Source organism: Odocoileus virginianus, chromosome 3, assembly GCF_023699985.2.
Source record: "Odocoileus virginianus isolate 20LAN1187 ecotype Illinois chromosome 3, Ovbor_1.2, whole genome shotgun sequence".
Classification (NCBI taxonomy): domain Eukaryota; kingdom Metazoa; phylum Chordata; class Mammalia; order Artiodactyla; family Cervidae; genus Odocoileus; species Odocoileus virginianus.
Genome location: NC_069676.1, coordinates 92,774,096 through 92,800,736, shown reverse-complemented (window position 1 = coordinate 92,800,736; position 26,641 = coordinate 92,774,096). Strand labels below are relative to the sequence as shown.

At 35.5% G+C, this 26,641-nt stretch overlaps 1 long non-coding RNA gene across 2 annotated transcripts in view; it reads right to left on the bottom strand.

The window, feature by feature from the left end:
• LOC110136081 (uncharacterized) overlaps positions 1-26,641 on the bottom strand; it is a 128,298-nt gene that overhangs the window by 14,842 nt on the left and 86,815 nt on the right. The window contains exons 3-4 of one of the 2 annotated variants that reach the window (XR_011487024.1): positions 10,169-10,264; positions 5,015-5,084 (exon numbers count right to left, since the gene is read on the bottom strand). The exons of the other annotated variant lie outside the window; for it this stretch is intronic. This is a non-coding gene — a long non-coding RNA (uncharacterized lncRNA). Of the gene's footprint in view, positions 1-5,014; positions 5,085-10,168; positions 10,265-26,641 lie in introns of those variants that run through there. 2 annotated transcript variants of the gene reach the window in all.

The following is a 26,641-nucleotide window of genomic DNA, read 5'->3' as shown; positions in this document are numbered from 1 at the left end:
TTAATAAACTGTGCAAAAAGGAGTGCCTTAGAAAGCTCTTCAATGAAAGAAAGTTGTTACAGAAAAGAAGTATTGTTAAATAGATTTGAAACAGCTAATGAATCATTCATTGCAAAACTTCACTTGAACAGGCCGTACAGCCCCATTTGGATAATACCTTTTTCATTTACACACAGAAATTAATTGTAAAGTGAATCTCCCCTACTTCCATTAAGTTGTAAAGAAGTATGGTGTGATGCAGTTTACTGACACTTAAGACAACCAAAGAACAATTTTCACACCTCATTGCTACACATAAATGAGAGGTAAAATGAAATCTAAGACATATAATAGGAGTCCTTCGGGCTCTTTGATCACTCATTATGTAGATTTCCCCCCTACAATATCACATTAGCTTCCCTGCTTTATACACCAGAACTGAAAATGATCCACATGACATGTAAATGTTTCATATATTACTAGAAGTCTAGTACACTCTTTAAGCTCAAATGATTGAAACAAAACTAGATTTTTTCACTTGCCCAATCTTCACCAAATCATATTTTCTCAGACAACTGTTATACTTAATTTTTACATTGACTTTAAAATTGTTCATTGAAATGTAAAAATATATATATTTTAATTTTCTTGAAATATTTTTATCTCATAGACTAGTTAAGTATTCATTGTGAAAAGTGAAAACTCGGCAACTATATGAATATAAATTCTGTACCCTTCCATGTCAGTTTAAGGAATCCTGGATTTCTGAAAGGTGGTTCCTAACTCCTTATATATATATACCCCCCACTTCCACCTTGCTCCTTATGAGCTCTTTCAAATTTTGTACTGCAATTTCTGTCCTCAACTTAAATAAATTAGTAAATTCTGAAAATCATTAGCACTAACAGAAAATCCTTTAGTGTATTGTCTCATGAACAGAACATTCATAAAAGGAAGAATTTATACATAAATTTAGAAGCTTCCTTTATTCATATTTTTCTCTTTGTTATAATCAACTGCTAAAGTAGAGATATCAGAGGAGCCACATTCCAAAGGGAAATCTACTGTTAGATACAAAAATAACTCTGGAAACCCAGAGCTGCAATACAGAGGTGAGGAGGAGTGCAATATGAAATCTCAAGGAGGAAGGCAGCTCTGGGCTATACAAGGTGATACTCAGTGAGGACTAAGATATGTTTGACTTTCAGGAGTGTGGCTTTCATGGAAAGTGTAAGTGGGAGTAATTTTAAACTGGAAAATTCATTTATTTGTCCCCATCAGAGACATTTCTATAATAGATGTTCTTGATGTTTTGAAAATTGTGCTAGAATTTAGAACAACTATTTCTGTCTCTACCATTTTTTCCCTTGAGTAAGTCACTTGATTAGTCTACTCTTGCTTCTTTAACAGAAAATAATACTGCAGAAATTTCTTGAATTGAAAAAGGAAGACAAAGTGGCAAGTTAAGTTCACTAATAGTTAAGTTCACTTTAAAGGTTTTCACATGAATAAATTTCTATTTATGGATATCTAGATAAGTATTTATACAGGTTTACTAAAATTTCATAATTATCTAAATAAACTTTTTGGTGCCATCTGGCAACATTCAAAGTGATTGATTTTGTTATGTTAAATATCTCAATCTTTCTTAAATATTTTGGAGAAAATGGAAATCAATGCTAAAAATTACAAATGGTTGTGCTTAATGCAGTTTTACAATTAATTTTTATTCCTTAAATGGTGAGTATGAAAATAAGTAAGTTCTAGCTCACATTGCATTTATATAAAAGTGGCAAACTCATAAACTATATTTTCACAAAGGCAGACTATGATTCAATAGCACCAATGTCATCCTTATATAACCTGGTTCTCAATATGAGAGAAGGAAAAAGCAGTTAATGCAAACAGCCAAAAGAGCTGATTTTAGCAATTATCTTCTTAGTACATAGGGCAGCTAATCCCAGTTAAAACTTAAACCAGTAACCAAATCTAAGGAAGGGTATGATGACAATGTGTGTGATGAAAGCTAAATAATATCTAATAGCTATGATTTAAGTCATAACTTCTGGTTAGAATTTAAGATTTAAATTATTCCTATATGATAAACAACAACAACAAATGTCCACAAGCTAGTTTCATGAAAAAAGAAAAAACTCTTCAATATAATATTTTAATGTCAAAGTTAAGGAAATCTATGAGCTATTGGCATTTTATGGCTAATTAAAATGTTTAAAATGTAATATATAATGTATAAGCTAATCAACTTAGACATATGTTAGCTTAAAATTAATTTGTCATACCCTACAATTTAACAAAATTTCACAGACTATTCCCTCAGAGAAAATACTGTATTTATCTCTATGAAATGCTTAAATTAAGAGGAATTATTAAGTAGCAATTGTAGAATAGAGCCTAAAAATTAAATGTGTGTGATTGTCCAAGACAAATGTCCTATCAATAATCATGGATTTAATTATCACTTCAAATATGCATGTATGTTAAAATATATATTTGCAATGACATTGTATTAGGATATTATATGCATGCCAGAGGAAAACTCAGATTACCATTTATCACTTTAATCTATCCAGAAACTAATATCATTTTTAAAGAGAAGGCGAGGGTGGGATGTTTCAAGAGAACAGCATCGAAACATGTATATCTAGGGTGAAACAGATCACCAGCCCAGGTGGGATGCATGAGACAAGTGCTCGGGCCTGGTGCACTGGGAAGACCCAGAGGGATGGGGTGGAGAGGGCGGTGGGGGGGTGGGGGACCGGGATGGGGAATACATGTAGATCCATGGCTGATTCATTTCAATGTATGACAAAAACCACTTCAATGTTGTAAAGTAATTAGCCTCCAACTAATAAAAATAAATGGAAAAAAAAAAGAATTTGCCTGATTTTCAGGAAAGATTTTCAGTAGGTATTGACCAAGTAAGAGTTTGTTTTCCTATTAGAATATAAAAGTGTATATGGCAAGAGTTTTCCTGTTCTATTTCTAAATGAAAGAGAAACAGGAATACATACATTGAAAATAAACAGCAGACACACACATGCATTATCATAGGTGCCTATACATTGTTCATAGATTCCATTTACCATCGCATATCTTTAAATTGTTTATCGTATTTAAAGAAAGAAAAATTTAATAAAATAGGAATATTATAAAGATTGAAAAAGACGCATTTTGTTTTAAATATCTAATTGGGTATTATGGTAGCTAACCTCAAGATGGCTTCCAATGATCCACTCTCCTCCTCTCATTCATTCTTCCACATTGTATCATGGTTGGTCTGTAGTGGCATGAATATAAAATGGCAAAGGGATGGTATATCACTTCTGAATTAGCTTATAAAAAGACACTGCAGCCTCCCTTTAGTGTATTCTTTGTTTTTCTTCCTCCCACCTCTCTGCCTCTTTCCCTCCTTCTGGAGAAAGCAGGTGCCATGTTGCCTTGTGAAGGAATCAAGATCTCTGCCGGCAACCAAGCAAGTAAGCTTGAGGGTGGATCCTCCAGCCCTAGTCAAGCTTCAGATGACACAACCTTGCCCAACATCTTGACTGCAAACCCATGAGAGATCCTAAGATAAAACCACTCATATTTTTGACATGCAGAAAGTGTGAGATAATGGATATTTGTTGTTTAAGATACTAAATTTGGGGCAATCTGTTACACAAAAATGTGAAGATACGATGATTTGAAGATCATGGATATAAATGAAGTTACAACTCTTGTGTGTGTTTTCTTTTAAATTTAATAGTACTTTTAGACAAAAACTTTCATAAACTGTACATTTTATTTCTCACATGTATCTTTTGTTTGCTTATTCAGAGGTCAATTTGCTGAGTAATATATTCACAAAGTTTTCAGTGGCTTAAAAAATCTATATGTTAAGGCCCATTTTATCTGTCTGGTCTCATATCTAACTTGGGTGATGACATCTGTCCCTTGATAAATGTTAGTCACTATATCCCTCTCTTTTATGAAAACAGATTTGTGAAATATATCTAGACTTCTGAGGAGAGTCTACATTTGTGAAGCAATAGTTACTACTGGCATTCAGTAGGAATTATGCACAAATTTTCCTCTGAGCTTGCTTTCCTTATCAAAGGTTTTGATATATAAATATATATGATATAAATATATATCAAAAGCTTTTAAACACTGAAATTCATTTAACACAGCCTCCACTCTCCTCAACTATCCAGGAATCATTTAGAAAGTGTAACAGTCCGTATAGTCATCTATTTTTTTCTCTCCTGTATTTTTTTTTTTTTTACATTGCATTTGTATTGCTACATTTCTCTAAATATACAGCTTCTGCAATATGCTTCTATTTTACTTTTAAAGGTATTTAGTGAAACAGTAGCAGCAAAAGGCCAAAATTTACCTCTAAGCTAAAGGTCAGATGTGACAAGGCTTGAAAATAAGAAAATGTCCAAATAACAAAAACTTCATCCTATGAAATAAGTGACCTTTTTTCAAATGATGACAAAACGTGGGAAGTTCTTTTGTGCCAAAACTACAGTGCACAAGGCTAGTTGATTAAGTATGTTATACTCAAACTAGACTTGTTACACTATAACAAAACAAATTGCTACATAAATTTTATATGAAATGGAATTTTTCAAGTTGATCGTATGTATCTTGTGAGAGTTTGTAAATTAAGAATGCTAATTAATATTTTTCCCCTGAAGGCTGATCTAAAAGTATATACATATATATCTGTTCCTTAGTTGTTACAGAGAAACTACAGCAATGAACGGGGATAATGACACGTGGATTACTTAAGCCTTTGATTAATCTCTAACACACCAGAAGCATGAAGAAAATGGGTTGGGTAGAGATTGTACAAAAGAACCCAAAGTTGGTCAACTGCCAAGTGCAAAGGACGCTGAGAATTTAGTTGTAGAAACTGTATGCCCATATGCATATAAATCCATTAGAAAACAATGTGGGGTTTTAAATATTAGTAAATTTCTGTGAAAAATTCTTTGGTTGCTAGTCTCCACAAATCTGCTCACCTACCTGAGTAAAGCATATTCCTCAATATTCACAGCTTTTTTGGACTCATAAATCTGGGTTTGTCCTGTGATTTTCTAGTAAAGAATATAATGTGTTAAAAGTGGTACAATGTGATCTATGAATCAAGTTATCTAATTAAATATTCAGATTGCTCATCACATAAAACTTTTATCTGAAAACACGTGAGAGACTCCCAGCAAAAACATCTCAGCTAAACCCTGTCAGACCACAAAACTACGAGATAATATATTTTTGCTTTGTACCATTACATTTTGGAATGATTTGTTAAACAGAAATAGATAGCTGAAATATTTTTGTTTTGCTAACAAAACTTGCAAAGAGAAATATATTGACCAGTGACAGGTGAAATACACGGTAGAAAAGATTGGATTATCATTCACTGCAGAAGGATAACTAAAGGGCAAATTCAGTCGAAACACAATTTTTGTGACTTTTTAAAAATGTAGAACAACAGGAGCTCAGCCTGGAATTTATTCCTAATACTGCTATAATGTGAGGAGATCAGGTTAGCTATGTGGAGAAGCTATGTGATAGTTACCCTTAAGTGTTTGTAAAATCTAAGATTAGATCACTTGTGTTGTGGATGTATAGCTCTCCTAAAACATGAACTTGACTAATTTAATGAGAGAAGAAATATTTTTAGTGTGGAAACACTATTATGTAGTAGATACAATGTAGATTTTATAATTAGTTGCCTTAAGTACAAATCGTGGATCTGCCACTCACCAGCTGTATAAAACTGGGGAAGAAATAGAATATGTGAACAGCAAAGGATCTATTCATGCACTCTTCCAATTATACCACTTGAGTTCATCTCAAGTTGAAGCCTATCTTGAATTATTACAGTATAAACGTACCTTGTCTCTTTCTGAATTTTAATTACAAGGAGCATTTATAGCATACAACTGTATGCTATATAATGTATTATATTGTTCCAGGCTTCCTTGACTCAACATTATATTGGGATGGTCAATAAGTACATTTGGATTTTTCATAACATGTTAGGGGGAAAAAAACTGAATAAACTTTTTGACCAACCCAATATTTGTGAGACTTATCCATTTTTCTCCCATAGAGTTGTAATTAAGTGATTGTTCAATGTTTTATTAAAGTATATATGCACATTATTTATTTTATTGTCAGTAGAAATCTCTATTGTTTCCCTTTTTAACTGTTATGAATAATGCTATGATACTTTCATGAAAAAGTCAGATTGTACATGTACATATATAATTCTACTGGAATAAAACTGCTAAAAGAAAATGTCTATATTTAAAGACAACTAAAAATCAGAAGTAGGTTTTCAAAGTGGTTGTACAAATTCAAAACTCTTCAAATGGTATTTGAGAGATTCAATTGTTCCCTAGCCTTAGCAACATCCAAATTTCTGTCTGACATTCTAAGTGTTAGATATTTTAATTACTGATTCTAATTTCCAATAAGAATACAGCTCTGAAGTTTAGATAATATGCGATATGTCTTTGTAACATTACAGTTCTCTGATTTTTAAACCTTGGCCTACAGTAATACAGTATCACTTCCAGTCAATACCCATCAATATTTGTATGACCCTCCAATGGCAATCCAAAGCCAACTCAGTAACTTTTTATAAGTCCGTCTTCAAGTAAAATTTTTCTCCAATTGGTAGGGAGTAGAGACCCTCCCCACATTATCAGCTCAATTAGGTAAGAAGGAAATCTATTGTCCTCAGTCCAACTGGGCATGGCCCTGCTCGTCCATGCAAACTTATTTCAAGTAACTATTTTTAGAACTTAAGGCATCTGTCTGAGTATTCCTATCCCTGTATTTTTAGTGAGCATCTATTGAGATGGCTGGATGGCATCACCGACTCGATGGACAAGGGTTTGAGTAAACTCCAGGAGTTGGTGATGGACAGGGAGGCCTGACGTGCTACGAATCATGGGGTCGCAAAGAGTCGGACATGACTGAGCGACTGAACTGAACTGAACTGATTCAACCCACCTTAATTCTGACTCTTCTGAAATCTCACAGAACCTATTTATTCCATAAGGAGAACAGGGCTGTGATTTGTGTTCAGTTATCTAGAACCACAAGGAAATGCCATTGACTGTGGAATAGAATATGTAAATATTCAAAATATTCAAATACTGTTTACTCAGGCCCAGGTCTATGCCTTCCTTCTGTTTATTCCTAAATAAACAACTTTCAGTTCTGTCTGTTTTGCAAATTTGCTCCTTCATTTTTCACCGGAACTTTACCTTCTGTGGGATGTACTGTGACCACTTTCCAATTGTGATTCAATTCTAGATTTAGGAACTCCCATCAGTGAACCAAGTGAACTGTTTTTTGGCATCAGCCAGGACAGCAGCAGGTAATAGGGAGGTGAAGAGGGAGAGAGACCACAGTGAGCTCTGTCATTGGCCTTAGAGCCAGTGAAGTAAGCTATCTATAGTTGGCCACATCTGAATTTCTTCACATGCTATTGAACATAATATTTCCATTTACTAGTCACTTCTGATGAACTTCTTGTCTAGCCTTCTTTGACATCACCCAAGACAGGAGAGGCACTTCTGGCCCTGAGTTTATCTGTTATCACTATTTTTTAGGGTAACTTTCCACCAATGAATGCCCTCAGTAACAAGTTGGCAAATTATCTTTCCAAAGGTCTGAAAAGATCCTCTGCATCTTTTGAGATTCTCTACAGTTTTTGAGTTCAAATTCCCTGTGATTTTGCTCAGTACAATATCCAATTTCTGCCAGAGGTGCCAGTGAACACATCCTAGAGATACTACTAAACCAGCTGGCCATCAGGTCAGAAGGTTCAAGCGGGAATTTTAGTGCTCAGATTTGCTCAGGGCTCCATACAAACACATTTTCTTTCTGGTGTCTTTGCAAATTGGGACTAACAGAATTCTTTAGTAGGACATGTGCTTTCACAAAACCTCCCAAAATCTCCCTATCTTTTGGTCTCCTGTTTAATGGCAGGGTCAGAAAACACAGTTATTTATTTCTCATAGCTTGAAGGATATCTCTGGTTTCTCCAAGCAATATAATTCCTCAGAACTTAACACAGTGGACCAGCTGTATAGTTCAGCTGTGTTTATCAGTCAGCCACTACTTGTCAATATGGACCACTTAAATTCTCCTACATTCCTCTCTCCAAGGAGGCAATTACCATGATATCACAAATGCAGGGAACCAACTTACTCCTAATGGTAATCGAGTTCACTAAATTATACTGTGTGCCAGTGAATTGAAATATCCCTGTGGAAAAACCATAAATATATACTGAAAATCACTTCACAAAAATGCAAATAGTGTCATACTGCATTCTGAATAGGTATGAAAATGAAGCTATTCATCAAGTCTATTGTGGCACACCAATCACTTTTGTCCAGTTACCCTTCTTGTACAGTCTTTATTATATTGGTTATGTTTTAAGTAGTGAGGAGAACCACTTTATTTTATCCTTAAATATGTATTGTCATTCTCCATGAATGAATGAAATTTAATGCTCCCACTTTAATCATTTCCTTAATAAGAAGAGTGGTCTCATACTTATGGAATTCTATTTGCTTAATTTTCTGAAAGAAAAGTACTTGGGAGTACAGAGGTTTCCATTCAGCATGTCTAATTAAAACTACATAGCATCCCTTTCACGTGTAATTATCAATTCTAATTTCACATTCCAACAAAGTTAACAGAACCTTGGAGTATATTCTCCAGTTGCATTTTCCAGTTTGTAGCTTAGTTATAACCTACATACCCTCCAACATCTACGTGCCCTCTAGATTTCATATCTGGACCTGTAAGGGTGCTCCCCCACTCTGCTGTGGAATTACTGCACATTAATTATCCCCCAAATTTCTCACACTACCTCCAAACCATCTGGCCTATGTTTTGGACATCCTGCTGGGAGTTGGGAAACTAATCACAACCCTTCAGTCAATCATTTTTACACTCTATTTCTTAATCTGAGTGTAAATTTAGCACTATGTTAAAGTATTTTCTGTTCCTTATCACAGTACTTATGATAGGATTTAAATTCATGTAAGTTTGGCTATCTAAAGTGAATTTAACAGGTCACTTTAAGAAGTATCATTGGGGGCCACGAGTGGAATATTATGGGCTGAATATGTGTGCCCTGCCTCCAAATTTATAATCCCCAATAAGATAGTATTTGGAGATAGGGGCTTTGGGAAGTGATTAGGTCATGAAGGTAGAGTCCTCACAGTGGGATTGGTGCCCTTCTGAGGAAATGCCTTAGAACTTGCTGCTTCTCCCTCTCTCCACCATGTGAAAATACAGGACAACAACCATCTACAAACTAGGAAGAAAGCCCTTACTGAGAACCCTGATCTTAGACTTTGTAGCCTCCAGAATTTCCCCTAAAGTCAGGAACAAGACAAGGGTGCCCACTCTCACACTACTATTCAACACAGTTTTTGAAGTTTTAGCCACAGCAACCAGAGAAGAATAAAAGGAATCCAGATTGGAAAAGAAGAAATAAAACTCACTGTTTGCAGATGACATGATCCTTTACATAGAAACCCTAAAGACATCACCTGAAAATTACTAGAGTTAATCAAGGAATATAGTAAAGTTGCAGGATATGAAATTAATACACAGAAATCCCTTGCATTCGTATACACTAACAATAAAATGAGAAAACATAAGGAGAAATTAAGGAAACTCCCATTCACCATTGCAATGAAAAGAATGAAGTATTTAGAAATAAATCTACCTAAAGAAACAAAAGACCTATATATAGAAAACTGTAAAATACTGATGAAAGAAATCAAAGATGACAGAAATAGATGGAGAAATATACCATGTTCATGGATTACAAGAATCAATATAGTGAAAATGAGTATACTACCCAAAGCAATCTATAGGTTCAATGCAATCCAGATCAAGCTACCAATGGTGCTTTTCACAGAACTAGAATAAGCAGCTTCACAATTTTTATGGAAATACAGAAAATATCAAATAGCCAAAGCAATCTTGAGAAAGAAGAATGGAACTGTAGGAATCAACCTGCCTGACTTCAGACTATACTACAAAGTTACAGTCATCAAGACAGTATGGTGCTGGCACAAAGACAGAAATATAGAGCAGTGGAACAAATAGAAAGCCCAAAGATAAATCCACCTACCTATGGACACCTTATCTTTGACACAGGAGGCAAAAATATGCAATGGAGAAAAGACAATCTCTTTAAGAAGTGGTGCTGGGAAAACTGGTCAACCACCTGTAAATAAATGAAATTAGAACAGTTTTTAACACCATATACCAAAATAAACTCAAAATGGATTAAAGATCTAAATGTAAGACCAGAAATGATAAAACTCCTAGAGTAAAACATGGGCAAAACACTCTCTGAGATAAATCACTGCAAGATCCTCTATGACCCACCTTCCAGAGTAATGGAAATAAAAGCAAAGATAAACAAATAGGGCCAATTAAACTTGAAAGCATTTGCACAATGAAGGAAACTATAAGCAAGGTGAAAAGACAGCCTTCATAGTGGGAGAAAATAATAGAAAACAAAGCAACTGACAAAGAATTAATCTCAAAAATATACAAACAACTCATGCAGCTCAATACCAGAAAAATAAATGACCCAATCCAAAAAATGGGCTAAAGAACCTAACAGACATTTCTCCGAAGAAGATATACAGATGGCAAACACATGAAAAAATGCTCAACATCACTCATCATCAGAGAAATGCAAACCAAAACCACAATGAGGTACCATCTCACGCCACTCAGAATGACTGCTATCAAAACATCTATAAACAATAAATGCTGGAGAGGGTGTGGAGAAAAGGGAACCCTTTTATACTGTTGGTGGGAATGCAAACTAATACAGCCACTATGGAGAACAGTGTGGAGATTCCTTAAAATACTGAAAATAGATCTGCCATCTGACCCAGAAATCCCACTGCTGGGCATACACACCAAAAAAAAAAAAAAAAAAAAACAGAATTGAAAGAGACATGTGTACCCCAATGTTCATCTCAGCACTGTTTATAACAGCCAGGACATGGAAGCAACCTAGATGCCCATCAGCAGATGAATGGATAAGAAAGCTGTGGTACATATACACAATGGAATGTTACTCAGCTATTAAAAAGAATGCGTTTAAATCAGTTCTAATGAGGAGGATGAAACTGAAGCCTATTATACAGAGTGAAGTAAGTCAGAAAGAAAAACACCAATACAGTATACTAATACATATATATGGAATTTAGAAAGATGGTAACAATGACCCCATATGTGAGACAGCAAAAGAGACACAGATATAAAGAACAGACTTTTGGACTCTGTGGGAGAAGGCGAGGGTGGGATGATTTGAGAGAATAGCATTGAAACATGTATATTACCATATGTGAAACAGATCACCAGTCCAGGTTCAATGCATGAAACAGGGTACTCAAAGCCGGTGCTCTGGGACAACCCAGAGGGATGGATGGGTAGGGAGGTGGGAGGGGGTTTCGGGATGGGGGAAACATGTTCACCGGTGGCTGATTCATGTCAATATATGGCAAAAACTACCACAATATTGTAAAGTAATTAGTTTCCAATTAAAATAAATACATCAATAAAAAAAAGAAACAGAGCTGTAAGAAATAAATGTTTGTCATCTAATAAATGTTTGTCAGTCTATGGTAATTTCTTATAGCCACCAGAACTGACAAAAACAGCTCGAGTTGGAAGAAATCGCTTTTAAATTTGATAATGTGCTTTCTGTTGGAAATCAAATCGTTTTTCCGTTTTTATTTTTCAATAGCTATTTAAAATCTCCATTAGTGATTACAAAGAGTAATCACTCCCATCACCTCCTTATTTTTGTTTATTCTCAGGCAGAGTAACTAAACTAGCAAACGAGTCACTGTCTCTTGAGTATTTTCTTGGCACTTATTAGCAAGATTTAAAAAAAAAAAATCCTGAGATTGGCAGGGAAGCAGGAAGCTGGCTGTATCACAGCATCTATCACTGTCTGGGTCAAAAACCCTTATTTAAACGTGTCTCTCTACCACCATACCAGTATGTGACAATTTGGGGCTGACAGCATCTGTGATACTTCTCCTTCAGAAGGTACATTCTTCTATATACATAGAGGTGAACAGAGTAGTTTCTCCTCTTAGCATAAATATGGAAAACTCCTTTTTCTTTACCCACTGAGACAGATTATAGTTTTCATTCTGTGCACAATTACATGCTCACAGAACCTTGCAGTCCCTTGCAATTAATTGAGAGCCCAAATAATCCCTTTAAATCACCCTTATCTATAAGTGATATGACCGCCTTCATCCCCTCAGTGTTCGTTTTGCTGGCAAAAATTAGTCAGTCTTCCACTGTGATTTCTTCACAAAATGGCCTTTAACAGACTACCTTCTGGGTTCCATGGTCCTTAGGAAATCAATAATTGACAGTGACTTACTTTTCTAGTAAATATGGAGGCTAAAGTGGCCACTGAAGCATGGGAAGGCTTTTGGAAACAGAAAATCTGATCTTAATTCATTCTCTACCAATATTCTCATTTTCTCCCTTAAAGGTTCTATTTTCACCAAAGTTGGTAATAACAGCCAGGGAAGAGTATTTTTGTTAATTATTATTCTGCTTCACATTCTCTCTCTATCCACTTGGCAAATTCCTTCTAGTCTAAATCTACTGTCTTTAAATTGCATTGATAAGATTCAAGCACTTATTCTGCTGCAAGGCTTATGCCAATTATTTCCAAGGATACAGGGAGAGTCATTCCTGCATCAAATAATCCTGTCACTTTTCCTCTCTTTCCAGTCTTAAAAAATATGCCACAGCTTTAAAGATTTATGGGAATGAAAGGCAAGGCAAAATTGTCAAAGCTGAATTACACAAATCATAGCACTCACATCCACTGGTCTATTTGACTGCCCCTACAGGAATACAGTGCTGTTTCTATTGTAACTTTATAGTAAATTTTGCTATATAGTGGAGCATGTTCTCTCAGATGATTCTTTAAGAGTATACTGAACGTCTTCCCTGGTGGCTCAGTGGTAAAGAACCCGCCTGCCAATGCAGGAGGCCTGGTTCGATCCCTGGTCCGGGAGGATCCCACATGCTGTGGAGCAATGAAGCCAATGAGCCACGGCCACTGAGTCTGTGCTCTAAAGCCCGGGAATTGCAACGACTGAACATGAGTGCTGCAACTGCTGAAGCCAGTGAACCTATAGAGTGCACTCCAAAACAAAAGAAGCCACCACGGTAAGAAATAAGGATGCTGCAACTAGAGAGAAGCACTTGCTGGCTACACCTAGAGAAAAGATTGCGCAGCAATGAAGACCCAGCACAGTCAAAAATGCATCATCTTTAAAGAGATTATGCTGGCTAATTTTGGTTCTGTGCATTCTAATGTATCCTAATATAAATTTTAGATTTAGCCTGTAAATTTTTGACAAATTGCATTAGCAATTGAAATAAAATTGCACTGAACCTATAGGGCAATTTGGGGTGAAGGGACATTTTTATAATACTTAGTTTTCTCATTGATTAACAAAATACTTTTTTAATCTTTAAAATGTCTTTTGGTCTGTAAAATGAAACATGAATGAGATTAACAACTATTTTTTCTTTGACATCATGACCTTGTTCAGGTTATACTTGCCTGTCTTATTGAAACACATGCATGCACGCGCACACACACACACACACACACACACACTGATAAGTGTTTATTTTCTTTTCTTATAGTTCTCAAAGATTTTACAAAGCTTGAAATTTCTTCTCCCCAAAATGCATATCAGCTAAATTTGCAAATTTTTGGATTAGATTTGTTTATAATACTGCTTTATTTGGTTGTTTCCTCCAGACTGCTGTTCTACCTTTCCATTCACTTTCCAGGGTGTATCAGTTTTATCAGTCTTTCCAAAGAAGCAACTTTTGGCTTTGCTGATATTTTCCTATGGTTTATTGGTTTTCTATGAAAATTTTCTTTTTATCTTTAACACTTCCATAACTCTTTTCTTTCGACCTGGTTTATGATTTTTTTACTGAATTCTTAGAAGAAAGTTTAAAACAGTTTTCAGTTTGTATTCTTTCCTAATGTATGCATTTAAATTTATCAACTCTGGAAGAGTCATAAATTTAGGTGTATCCCTTCTGTTTTGGTGTCTAATGTGTTTGTTGTAGTCAATTTAATTTACATATTTTAATGTACAGTAAAATACCACTTAATTTATGCTTTTAGTTTTAAAACATGTAAAGTATATGCCTTAACTTCTGAACCTCTAGTGACTTTGCCGTTAAGCCTTATAATCAGTTAATTGCTGTATGGAGAGGAAATATGTTTTGTATGATTTGTATGATTGATTTGTATGATTTCAAGCCTCTGAAATTTGTTGAAACTTCTTTTACACAATAACACATGGTTAGTTCTGCAAATTAATCATTCAAAATGAATGTGTCTTCTGCAATTACAGTGTGTTGTGTTCCACATAATCAGTTAGGTCAAGTGTATTGCTGTTCAGTCCGTGTCATGTTTAACTCTTGTGACCCCATGGGCTGCAGCACACCAGGATTTCCTGTCCTTCGCTACCTCCTGGAGTTTGCTCAAACTCATGTCCTTTGAGTCGATGATGCTGTCCAACCACCTCATCCTCTGTCGTCCCCTTCTCCTGCTACCCTCAATCTTTCCCAGCATCAGCATCTTTTCCAAGGAGTCGGCTCTTCGTATTAGGTGGCCAAAGTATGGGAGCTTCAGCATCAGTTCTTCCGATGAATAGTCAGGACTGATCTCCTTTAGGATGGACTGGTTTGCTCTCCTTGCTATACAAGGGACTCTCAAGAGCTTTTCTAGCACCACAATTCAAAAGCATAAATTCTTTGGTGCTTGGCCTTCTATATGGTCCAACTCTCACATCCACACAAGCACAAGGCTACTAGAAAAACCATAGCTTTGACCATATGGGCTTTTGTTGGCAAAGTGATGTCTTTGCTTTTTAATACGTCATCTAGGTTTGTCATAGCTTTTCTTATAAGAAGTAAACATCTTTTAATTTCACGGCTACAGTCACCATCCACTTTGATTTTGGAGCCCAAGAAAATAAAATCTGTCACTGTTTCCATCTTTTTTTCCCTATCTATTTGCCATGAAGTAATGGGATCAGATGCCGTGATCTTTGTTTTTTTGAATGTTGAGTTTTAAGCGAGCTTTTTTACTCTCCTCTTTCACCTTCATCAAGAGGCTCTTTAGTTCTTTACTTTCTGCCATTAGAGTGGTATCATCTGCATATTTGAGATTGCTGGTATTTCTCCCAGCAGTCTTGATTCCAACTTGTGCTTCATCCAGCCCAACATTTCACATGATGTACTCTGCATAGAATTTCAATAAGCAGGGTGACAATATACAGCCTTGACATACTCCATTTCCAATTCTGAACCAATATTTTTCATTAAAATTTAGTATTCATTTGTAAACTTTCATCTTTTTATTTGTCTCATTTATTCTACATTTCTTAGTTATTCCTTTATTTTATTTTTTTAGTTTTTATTAGAGTTGACTTACAGTATTATATTAGTTTAAGGAGTACACCATAGTGATTTGATATTTTAATAGACTATTTTCCATATGAAGTTATTACAAAATTTTGGCTACATTCCCTGTGCTATATGTTGCATTCATATAAATTATTTATTTTATATTTAGTAGTATATTATTTTTTAATCAGCTAGTGGTAAAGAACCTGCCTGCCAATGTAAGATGCAGATTCAATCCCTGGGTTGGAAAGATCCCCTGGAGGGAAGCATGACAACCCACTCCAGTATTCTTGCCTGAAATATCCCATAGACAGAGGAGCCTGGCAGGATACGCTCCTTGGGTTCACAAAGAGCTGGACACAACTGAAGCGACTTAGAACATATGCAAACATATACTTCTTAATACCCTTCCCTGATCTTGTTCCTCCCACCACACATATCCTCTGGTAACCACTAGCTTGTTCTCTGTTTCACGGAGTCTGTTTATTACTACTTCTGTTTGTCTTATTTATTTCTTAGATCCCACATATAACTGAAAACTCAGTATTTTTCTTTCTTGACTTATTCCACTAAGTATAGTATCCTCCAGGTCCATTTATGTTGTCACAAATGGCAAAACTTTACTATTTTTAAGACTGAATAATATTTCATTGTAGATATATTCCACATCATCTTTAACCATTCATCTGTTGATGGACACCTAGGTTACTGCCATATCTAAGCCACTAGAAATAATGCTGCTAGAAACACTGAGGTGTATATATATATTTAAGTTAGTGATTTCATTTTCTTCTTCAGATATATACCCAGGAGTAGAACTGGTGGATGATATATTACTTCTACTTTTGATCTTCTGAGGAAACTCCATTCTGTTTTACATAGTTGCTAGAGCAATTTAAATTCCTACAAACAGTGTATGAGGCTTCCCTTTTCTCCATATACTCATCAACACTTATTGCTTTCTTAATAGTGGTAACCATTCTGACATAGTAAGGAGCTATTTAACTGTGGTTTTGATTTGCATTTCCCTGGTGATTAGTGATATTGAACATCTTTCCATGTGCTTGCTGCCATTCATATGTCTTCTTGGAAAAGTGCCTGTATGTGGTGTGAGAAGAATGTTCTAATTTCATTTCCTTACATGTAACTGTCCACTTTCCCCAACATCACTTATTGAAGAAATTGTCTTTTTTCCATTGTATATTTTTGCCTTCTTTGTCATAGTGTAATTCATATGTGCTTATTTCTAAGACTTTTTTAGAGTTCTTGATTTTATTGACCTTTCTATTTTGCAAGCTTTATTTTATTTAGTTAAGTTTGGACTTTTATTATCTTCCTTCCTTCTGCTGAATTTGGAATTTGTCCATATTTTTCTAATTCCTTTAGATGGAAATGAGGTTATTTATCTGATACTTTTCTTCTTTCTTGAGGTAGGTCTATGTCACTATAATATGTTGCTATAACCTGCTATCACAGCTGTCATTTAAAAGCACAAAACTTGCACCAGTAGTAAATAAGTCTGAGGAATCAAATTAACTATAAAATGTTATAATCATCAAACTTTCTTAGAGATCAGAACTTAATTATTCCAACCACTAAAAAGCAGTGATAATTATATAACATGATCGTTCAGTTTAGTCACTCATTCGTGTCCAACTCTTTGCAACCCCATGAACTGCAGCACATCAGGACTCCCTGTCCATTACCAACTCCCAGAGTTTACTCAAACTCATGTCCATCCAACCATCTCATCCTCTGTCATCCCCTTCTTCTCCTGCCCTCAATCTTTCCCAGCATCAGGGTCTTTCCAAATGAGTTAGCTCCTCGCATCAGGTGGCCAAAGTATTGGAGCTTCAAGCTTCAACATCAGTCCTTCCAGTGAACACCCAGGGCTGATCTCCTTTAGGATGGACTGGTTGGATCTCCTTGCTGTCCAAGGGACTCTCAAGAGTCTTTTCCAACACCACAGTTCAAAAGAATCAATTCTTCAGTGCTCAGCTTTCTTTATAGTCCAATTCTCACATCCATATATGACTGAAAAACCATAGCCTTGACTAGACGGACCTTTGCTGACAGAGTAATGTCTCTGCTTTTTAATATGCTGCCTAGGTTGGTCATAACTTTCCTTCCAAGGAGCAAGCATCTTTAATTTCATGACTGCAATCACCATCTGCAGTGATTTTGGAGCCCCCCAAAATAAAGTCTGACACTGTTTCCCCATCTATTTGCCATGAAGTGATGGGACCAGATGCCATCATCTTAGTTTTCTGAATGTTCAGCTTTAAGCCAACTTTTTCATTCTCATCTTTCACTTTCATCAAGAGGCTCTTTAGTTCTTCTTCACTTTCTGCCATAAGGGTGGTGTCATCTGCATATCTGAGGTTATTGATATTTCTCCTGGCAATCTTGATTCCAACTTGTGCCTCTTCTAGCCCAGCATTTCTCATGATGTACTCTGCATGTAAGTTAAATAAGCAGGGTGACAATATACAACCTTGACGTACTCCTTTTCCTATTTGGAGCCAGTCTGTTTTTTCATGTCCAGTTCTAACTGTTGCTTCCTGACCTGCATAAAGGTTTCTCAAGAGGCAGGTCAGGTGGTCTGGTATTCCCATCTCTTTAAGAATTTTCCACAGTTTATTGTCATCCACACAAGGGCTTTGGCATAGTCAATAAAGCAGAAGCAGATGTTCTGCTGGAACTCTTGCTTTTTTGATGATCCAATGGATGTTAGCAATTTGATCTTCAGTTCCCCGGACTTTTCTAAAACCTGCTTGAACATCTAGAAGTTCATGATTCACATGTTGCTGAAGCCAGGCTTGGAGAATTTTGAAGATTACTTTACTAGTGTGTTAGATGACTGCAATTGTGCAGTAGTTTGAGCATTCTTTGGTATTGCCTATCTTTGGGACTGGAATGAAAATTGACCTTTTCCAGTCCTGTGGTCACTGCTGAGTGTTCCAAATTTGCTGACATATTGAGTGCAGCACTTTCACAGCATCATCTTTTAAGGTTTGAAACAGCTCAACTGGAATTCCATCACCTCCACTAGCTTTGTTCGTACTGATACTTTCTAAGGCTCACTTGACTTCACATTCCAGGATGTCTAGCTCTAGGTGAGTGATGACATCATCATAATTATCTGTGTTGTGAAGATCTTTTTTGTACAGTTCTTCTGTGCTTTCTTTTCACCTCTTCTTAATATCTTCTGCTTCTGTTAGGTCCGTACCATTTCTGTCCTTTATTGAGCCCATCTTTGCATGAAATGTTCCCTTGGTATCTCTAATTTTCTTGAAGAGACTTCTAGTCTTTCCCATTCTATTATTTTCATCTATTTCTTTGCATTGATCACTGAGGAAGGCTTTCTTATCTCTCCTTGCTATTCTTTGGAACTCTGCATTCAAATGGATATATTTTTCCTTTTCTCCTTTGCTTTTCACTTGTCTTCTTTTCACAGCTATTTGTAAGGCCTCCTCAGACAGCCATTTTGCTTTCTTGAATTTCTTTTTCTTGGGGATGGTCTTGATCCCTGTCTCCTGTGCAATGTCATGAACCTCCATCCATAGTTCATCGGGTACTCTGTCTTTCAGATCTAGTCCCTTAAATCTATTTCTCACTTCTACTATATAATCATCAAGGATTTGACTTAGGTCATACCTGAATGGTCTAGTGGTTTTCCCTACTTCCTTCAATTTCAGTCTGAATTTGGCAATAAGGAGCTCATGATCTGAGCCACAGTCAGCTCCTGGTCTTCTTTTTGCTGACTGTATAGAGTTTCTCCATCTTTGGCTGCAAAGAATATAATCAATCAGATTTTGATATGGCCATCTGGTGATGTCCATGTGTAGAATCTTCTCTTGTGTCGTTGGAAGAGTGTTTTTGCCATGACCAGTGCCTTCTCTTGGCATAACTCTATTAGCCTAGAGGTGTTAAATATTGTTGCATTGGCAGTCATATTACTATATATAAACTTACCAAGTTAACATGCTGTATATCCCAATCTGTCTTTCTCAAAGTCTGTCACATCTCAATAAATGACATCATTATCTCCCTAGTTGCTCAAATCAAAAGTTGTTTCTCTCCATTTCCCCCTTTCCTTTATCCTTCCCATCTAGTAAATCAATGAGTCATCCAATTCAACATCAAAATACATCCTTCAATCCATCCTCACTGTTCCTCTACACTGATATAATATTTTTACTTATGGATGTGTTACTCCTCTATTTTCATTATCAAGTGTTTCTGATTAGCCTAGAAATGAAGTCCCAGCTCCTAAGTTATCCAAGGCCCTACATAATTCCTCTTGTTATCTTTTCATCCAACCACATTCAACTAACTTTAATTTCCACCAATAAATCTTTTACATTTGTAATATTTCATATGTTGTTTTGATGTTTGGAAAATTTTCTTCCTTCAACCCATTCTATCTCTCTAATAAATCTTTTGCCTTATAATCTATGATCTTCCACCTTCCCAGATTTTCCAGTATGCAACTGGTACTTCTTCTCTGTACTTCTACAGAATTACGGACATTATGAGTTTTGATTATTACTGTACCCCCATCTCCTAACAAAATTCATGTTACATAGAAGGCCATCAGTGAGTGTTATGGAATGAGAAAGTTGATAAATAAAATTAATTACAGGAAAAAGATAATAAATTAGCAGTCCTATAGATAATACATGTTCTAACATGTTAAATTGTTGTTTTTTCTAATTTCAGAGACTACAGTTAATCTGAAATCTTATTGTTCTGTTTTGTGTGAGACATATTTTTTTTCTCCATAATAAGGTTGGATATTTTATTGGAAAAGGTCAGTTTTCACTCCAATCCCAAAGAAAGGCAGTGCCAAAGAATGTTCAAACTACCACACAATTGCCCACATTTCATACGCTAGCAAGGTAATGCTCAAAATCATCCAAGTCAGGCTTCAACAGTACATGAAGTGGGAACTTCCAGATTTACAAGCTGGATTTAGAAAAGGCAGAGGAACAAGAGATCAAATTGCCAACAGCCACTGGATCAAATTAAAAGCAAGATAATTTCAGGAAAACATCTGCTTCACTGACTATGCTAAAGCCTTTGACTGTGTGGGTCACAACAAAATATGGAAATTCTTAAAGAAATGGAAATACCAGACCACATTACCTGCCTTCTGAAAAAGCCATATGCAGGTCAAGAAACAACAGTTGGAATCAGACATAAAACAACAGAATGGTTCAAAATTGGAAAAGGAGGATGTCAAGGCTGTATATTGTCACCCAACTTATTCAAGTTCTATGCAGAGAACATCATGCGAAATGTCAGACTGGGTGAAGCTCAAGCTGAATCAAGATTGCTGGGAGAAATACCAACAACCTCAGATACGCAGATGACACCACCCTTATGGCAGAAACTGAAGAGGAACTAAAGAGCCTCTTGATGAAAGTGCAAGAGGAGAGTGAAAAAGTTGGCTTAAAGCTCAACATTCAAAAAATGAAGATCATGGCGTCTGGTCCCATTACTTCACAGCAAATAGATGGTGAAACAATGGAAATGGTGACAGACTTTATTTTCTTAGCCTCCAAAATCACTGCAGATGGTGACTGCAGCCATGAAATTTAAAGACGCTTGCTCCTTGCAAGAAAAGCTATGACAAATCTAGGTAGCATATTATTAAAAAGTGGAGACATTTATATACTGACAAAGGTCCATATAGTCAAAACTATGGTTTTTCCAGTAGTTATATATGAATGTGAGAGTTGGACTATAAAGAAGGCTGAGCACTGAAGAATGGTGCTCACAGATGGCCAACAAACACAAGAAAAGATGTTCAGTATCACTAATTATCAAAAAAAAATGCAAATCCAAAGCACAGTGAGATATTACATCCCACTCATCAGAATGGCTATCATCAAAGGACAAGAAGTAACAAGTGTCAGCAGGAATGTGGGGAAGGGAACTCTTATGCATGATTGATGAGAACTGGGAATGTAAACTGGTACAGCCACTATGAAAATCAGTACAGAAGTTCCTCAGAAAACAAAATACAGATCTACAATGTGTTCCAGCTATTCTACTTCAAAGTATATACTTGAAGAAAACAAAAACACTAATTCCAAAAGATACATACACCCCCAATCAATGTTCATTTCAGCATTATTTACAATAGCTGAGATATGAAAGCGATACACTAATACTTCTAAAACTGGTTTTAGTTCACTCAAATCTTCATGGATTGGTGCATTTACTCTTTCTTGAAAGCACTCTACTCTTGCTGTTTTGATGCCTGTGTTCACAGGGTTCTCTTCATCTGGATTTTTTTCTTCTCAGCTTTCTTTGTATACCTTTATTCCTATCTCTCTATTCTTAATGTTCTCATTCACTTCTCATACCATTTTTCAAGACATAATTGGTAAACTATTGCTTTAAATGGTTATCTTTCTTGATGATGATCTGCAATACATCACTTGTTAAAAGATCTTTCTTAATCCCTAGACATTATCTTTACCTTCTATCTCTATCTAAATTGCCTATTAGTACTCCAATGACAATATGACAATATGTTTAAAACTTAATCATATTCTTCACCTATATTTCCCATTCCATTAACAGAATAAATGAAATACTTTTATCCTCTTTCATTTCATATTTTGTGAATGCCAGGCAATAATAATCTTGTCACCTGAAACCCCTCTATCTATAGCACCATTTTGAATATAGCCAGCTGTCACCAAATCTTCTTTTACCACTAAAAGATTTTGTACTTTTCTTAATTCTGTCTTTGCTCAAGCTCAGCTGTGTAGCATCTTTTGGTAATATATTACTGCTATGACTTCCTCTATTATTTCTTATGTCACTCTGTCATTACTTCTAGATTATTCAACATAGTACAGCAAGATAAATCTGTCTAAAGAAATAAAACATTTTAGTGGACCCAATAATTTCCCTTGATCTCTAATGCAGTGTCATCATAGTATTCAAATATTCAGTAACAAAGGAAAAATTCAACCAATACACTCTGCTTTCAGTGAACAAATCTTTGGCTGTTTTCTCTAATATCACTGTGACCTATTTGATCATCCTTTCAATACTTTTGATGAATGCATATTATAAAATAGGAAATAAGCCAGACACAGCTGATACAAAATAAACAGGATGTTATCTGTACTTTAGTCTGCATGAGTGAGAAACCCAGAAATGTAAACAGAAATATCACAACACGAAATAATTGCAACTGCTGGACATTAACCTATTTTTATGGCAACAAAAAGTATTGAAAATATAAAATTTCTGCATTTACCAGGTAGGATAAGGTCTACAAAGGTTTGAGCAGATCCTGAAAAACTGACTATGAGTATGATATGTTAATAAACAGGAGATAGGCTTTTGGGGGCAGGAGAAAAACAATATTTATCAAACGACAAGTCAAAAAATTCAACATAGCAGAGTAATAAAATTTAATACACTAGGCATGTGATGCAGATAGAAGTAGAACACATTAAGAGAGAATTTCAGAAGAAAACAAAAAGTTTGGCAAGGTCAGCTCCATTTCACTGATGTTTTCCTGCAAGTACTTCACAAGTAGATAACATCACAATTTTGATCACAAAAAATAGACATAGAAAATCATATTAAGTTTGTCTTTATCATGAAAATATTCTGATTTTTGTGACCCTGAATATGGTACTTTTCTAAAAAGCCTAAATTAAAGTATCTCATAAAATCTGGTAAATTTAAATCTCCTCATTTAAAATAAAAATAAATAAAATAAAATCAATAAGATACCAGTGTTCTTATATGACACAATAGACTAGTTGGATTTAATAGATATTTTTCAAGTGCATATGGAATATTGTTCAGAATAGATAACAGTATAGGTCACAAAACAAGTCTAAACAAATTTTAAGAGGATAGAAATTACAGGAAGTCCCCTACACACAAAGGAGTTTCATTTCGTCAGCACATTCATAAGTCCAATTTTTTGTAAGTCCAACAATGTTAGCCAAGGTACTCAATTAACACAATCAGCCGGCTCAGAGGATAAAGCGTCTGCCTGCAATGCAGAAGACCCAGGTTCGATCCCTGGGTCAGGAAGATCCCCTGAAGGAGGGCACAGCAACCCACTCCAGAATTCTTACCTGGACAGAGGAGCCTGGTGGGCTGCACCTGATGAGATCACAAAGAGTTGGACATAACTGAATCGACTTAGCACGCATGCAAGCATATATTTACGTAACTATCATCTTGTGTTTTTCCAAATACTATCACTTTTGATGGCAGTGCTTATGTAAGTTTTGAAATAAGTGATACATTTCTTTAGAAAAACAATGAAATAAGAGGTAGTTAAAAGGCATGAAAATAGATTGGTTTATATGTAGAAAAGGAAATCAACCCTAAATATTCAGTGGAAGGACTGATGCGGAAGCTTAAGTTCCAATACTCTGGCCACCTGGTGTGAAGAGCCGACTCACTGGAAAAGACCCTGATGCTGGGAAAGGTTGAAGGCAAAAGAAGGAAGCAGCAGAGGATGAGATGGTTACATAGCATCACCGACTCAGTGAACATGAATAGGCGCAAACTCCGGGAGACAGTGAAGGACAGGCAAGCCCGACATGCTGCAGTCCATGGGGCTGCAAAGAGCTGGGCATGACTCAGTGACCGAATAACAATTAAAAAAAAAAGGGAAAAAGTTGTAATATTGTGTAAAGATGACTTTTTCTAATACTGCTTATTTAAAAATCAGAAATAAAATTCTCCAGGGACTTTTTTCCTACAACAAAGAACTCAATGATTGTTGATAATCATCAATATTTGTTAACCATATGAAGAAACAACTTTGTTGTTAAGAGAAAAGGATATTAGCTCAAGAAATATCTAATTTACAGATTAAATTTGCTCTGTTGGATGGTTATCTCACTTTCAATTTTGTTTCCTTATATTCCCAAACTTTGTAACCCTGAGGCACATTCTGTTCTGTTTTGATAATACAGAAGACAAGTGGAATCAGACACTTCTAACCAAATTCAAATGCATTTCTTTTTAAAGGAACGTAAATTACAGAAAACAAAGAGGAGAGGAGAAAAATAAGCTATCCTCTCTGCTTTGATATTGGTAAATGGAATAAAATAGAAGCATTAAAACCTCAAGTATAGCTTGACACCTTGAGTTAAAAAAAAAAAAGAAGAGGCACCAGAGGGTGTTTCTTTGGTTTGACAGTTATGAAAACTGAACCCCAGTGAGGCTAATGAGTTAAAAAAAAAAAAAAAGAAGAGGCACCAGAGGGTGTTTCTTTGGTTTGACAGTTATGAAAACTGAACCCCAGTGAGGCTAAGAGTCACAGGCCACTGCCATAAACTAGTCTGAACACAGGCTTCCTAAACACAAATTTTCCTAACTAATCTAATACCGTATTTACTGTGATATTTTGGGTTATGGAGAGAAAGATTAAAATCATATCTTCCTAAAGCAAACATAATTATTAGGAATAGAGAAGAAAATAGTAAAATTATCAGCAGTTAAAAATATTTTTTGGACATGAATTTTTATAACAGTGAAGCCAATGCAAGGTAGATATAGACAAGTGCTTTTAAAATTAAATGAAACATCAGTGTGATAAAACTAGCACAAAATGCACGTCCAAGGACCTAATTCCAAGTCATTGATCTTTGAATCCAATTGTCCTACACACAGATTTTTTTGCCTATTATTCTAACTGTAGGTCTTATAAGCAGCCATAGCTCACTAAATTACACCACACAGCATGTGTGGCTACATTTATTTCAGTAAACTGGGATAATATACTGAATTTTTTCAGTAAGTTATTACAAATCATCAATCTTGAAATAGGAATTTTTGAAAGAGGAACGGGGTTTTGAAGAACTATCCTAAAATAGTTACAAACTCCATACATAACAGGCTTTTTGTCCTCCCCCTTCTCAATAGCCTGTGCTGTTCAATTCCTTCAAACACAGTTCAGGCACAGGAAAATATCTGCTGGACAAATTATCTGATACACTTTTACACTCTCTGTTAAAGCTGGAGGCATGTATGTAATTTGTTTCAAACAGCTCTTTGATTTTTGGTAAGTAGAAGATAAAAATATTCCTTTTAATGACAGCTTGTTTGGGGGCTTACTCACCAGAGCTTTTTGTGTTTTAAATATACCTGAATGTATTATAATTATGGTTTTACAAGATATTCAATACATTCAGGCAGATTAAGGTTTCTCTGTAATAATGCCACTCCATTTTAATGATTAGTATGACAAAAATTTGATAGGAAAACATCTTTACTTTCTTAATTTTTTGCCTACTATTTTTATAAACAAGAGTTTCAACAAAACACTGTTCATCTTTCTTCAAAATAAGGAGTGATTTAACAGGGTTCCCTCCCCCCTCATTCTACAAGGAGGTAATCATTATGTTAAATACTATGTTACTGGAAACTAGTGACCTGCAACAAAAAATTATATTTGCTTTTCACAAAGAAAACTATAATGCCTCAGAAGGAAAGCAGCACAGAAAAGTTTTTTCCTAAATAAAATTTGAACTATAGCACGTAGCAAACCACCATTTTGTTGAGTCTTTCAGTAGCAAGAAATCAGAAAAAAGAGATAGGATGTGGTTAGACATAGGCATTTGACAAGTTAAATGTAGAAAGTCACACCTGAATGTGAATCAGGGAAAAGAAAATATTTCCCAGTACTTATCATTTCCTGAGGCTAATGCTCTCTTGTAAAAGCAGCCTTCCAGCACCTGTTTCTCTCCCAGTGTGACTTCTTTGACTCACAAAGAGAAATGGAAGCTATAAAGGCAAATTGAGATCTATTTTCAGTGGTTCTTTTGATTTCCAGGAGCATTAAATGTATTTTGCTTTACATTGAGCAGGAAACGATTTTCATCACCTGATAACTACATTTATTAAAAACTCGGAAAAAGAACGTCGTGATATCGAGACAGTAATAAAAGCACTGCACTTGCTGTGTTAGAGTGATCACAAAATTATTTACATTAGTCATTATTATCAAAACTTTAGACATATACAGATATAATACTCAAGAGAACAGCTGCAAAAGTCAAAAGTAAATATAATGTGATAAAGATTCAAAGTCTAAAAAAATTATTTT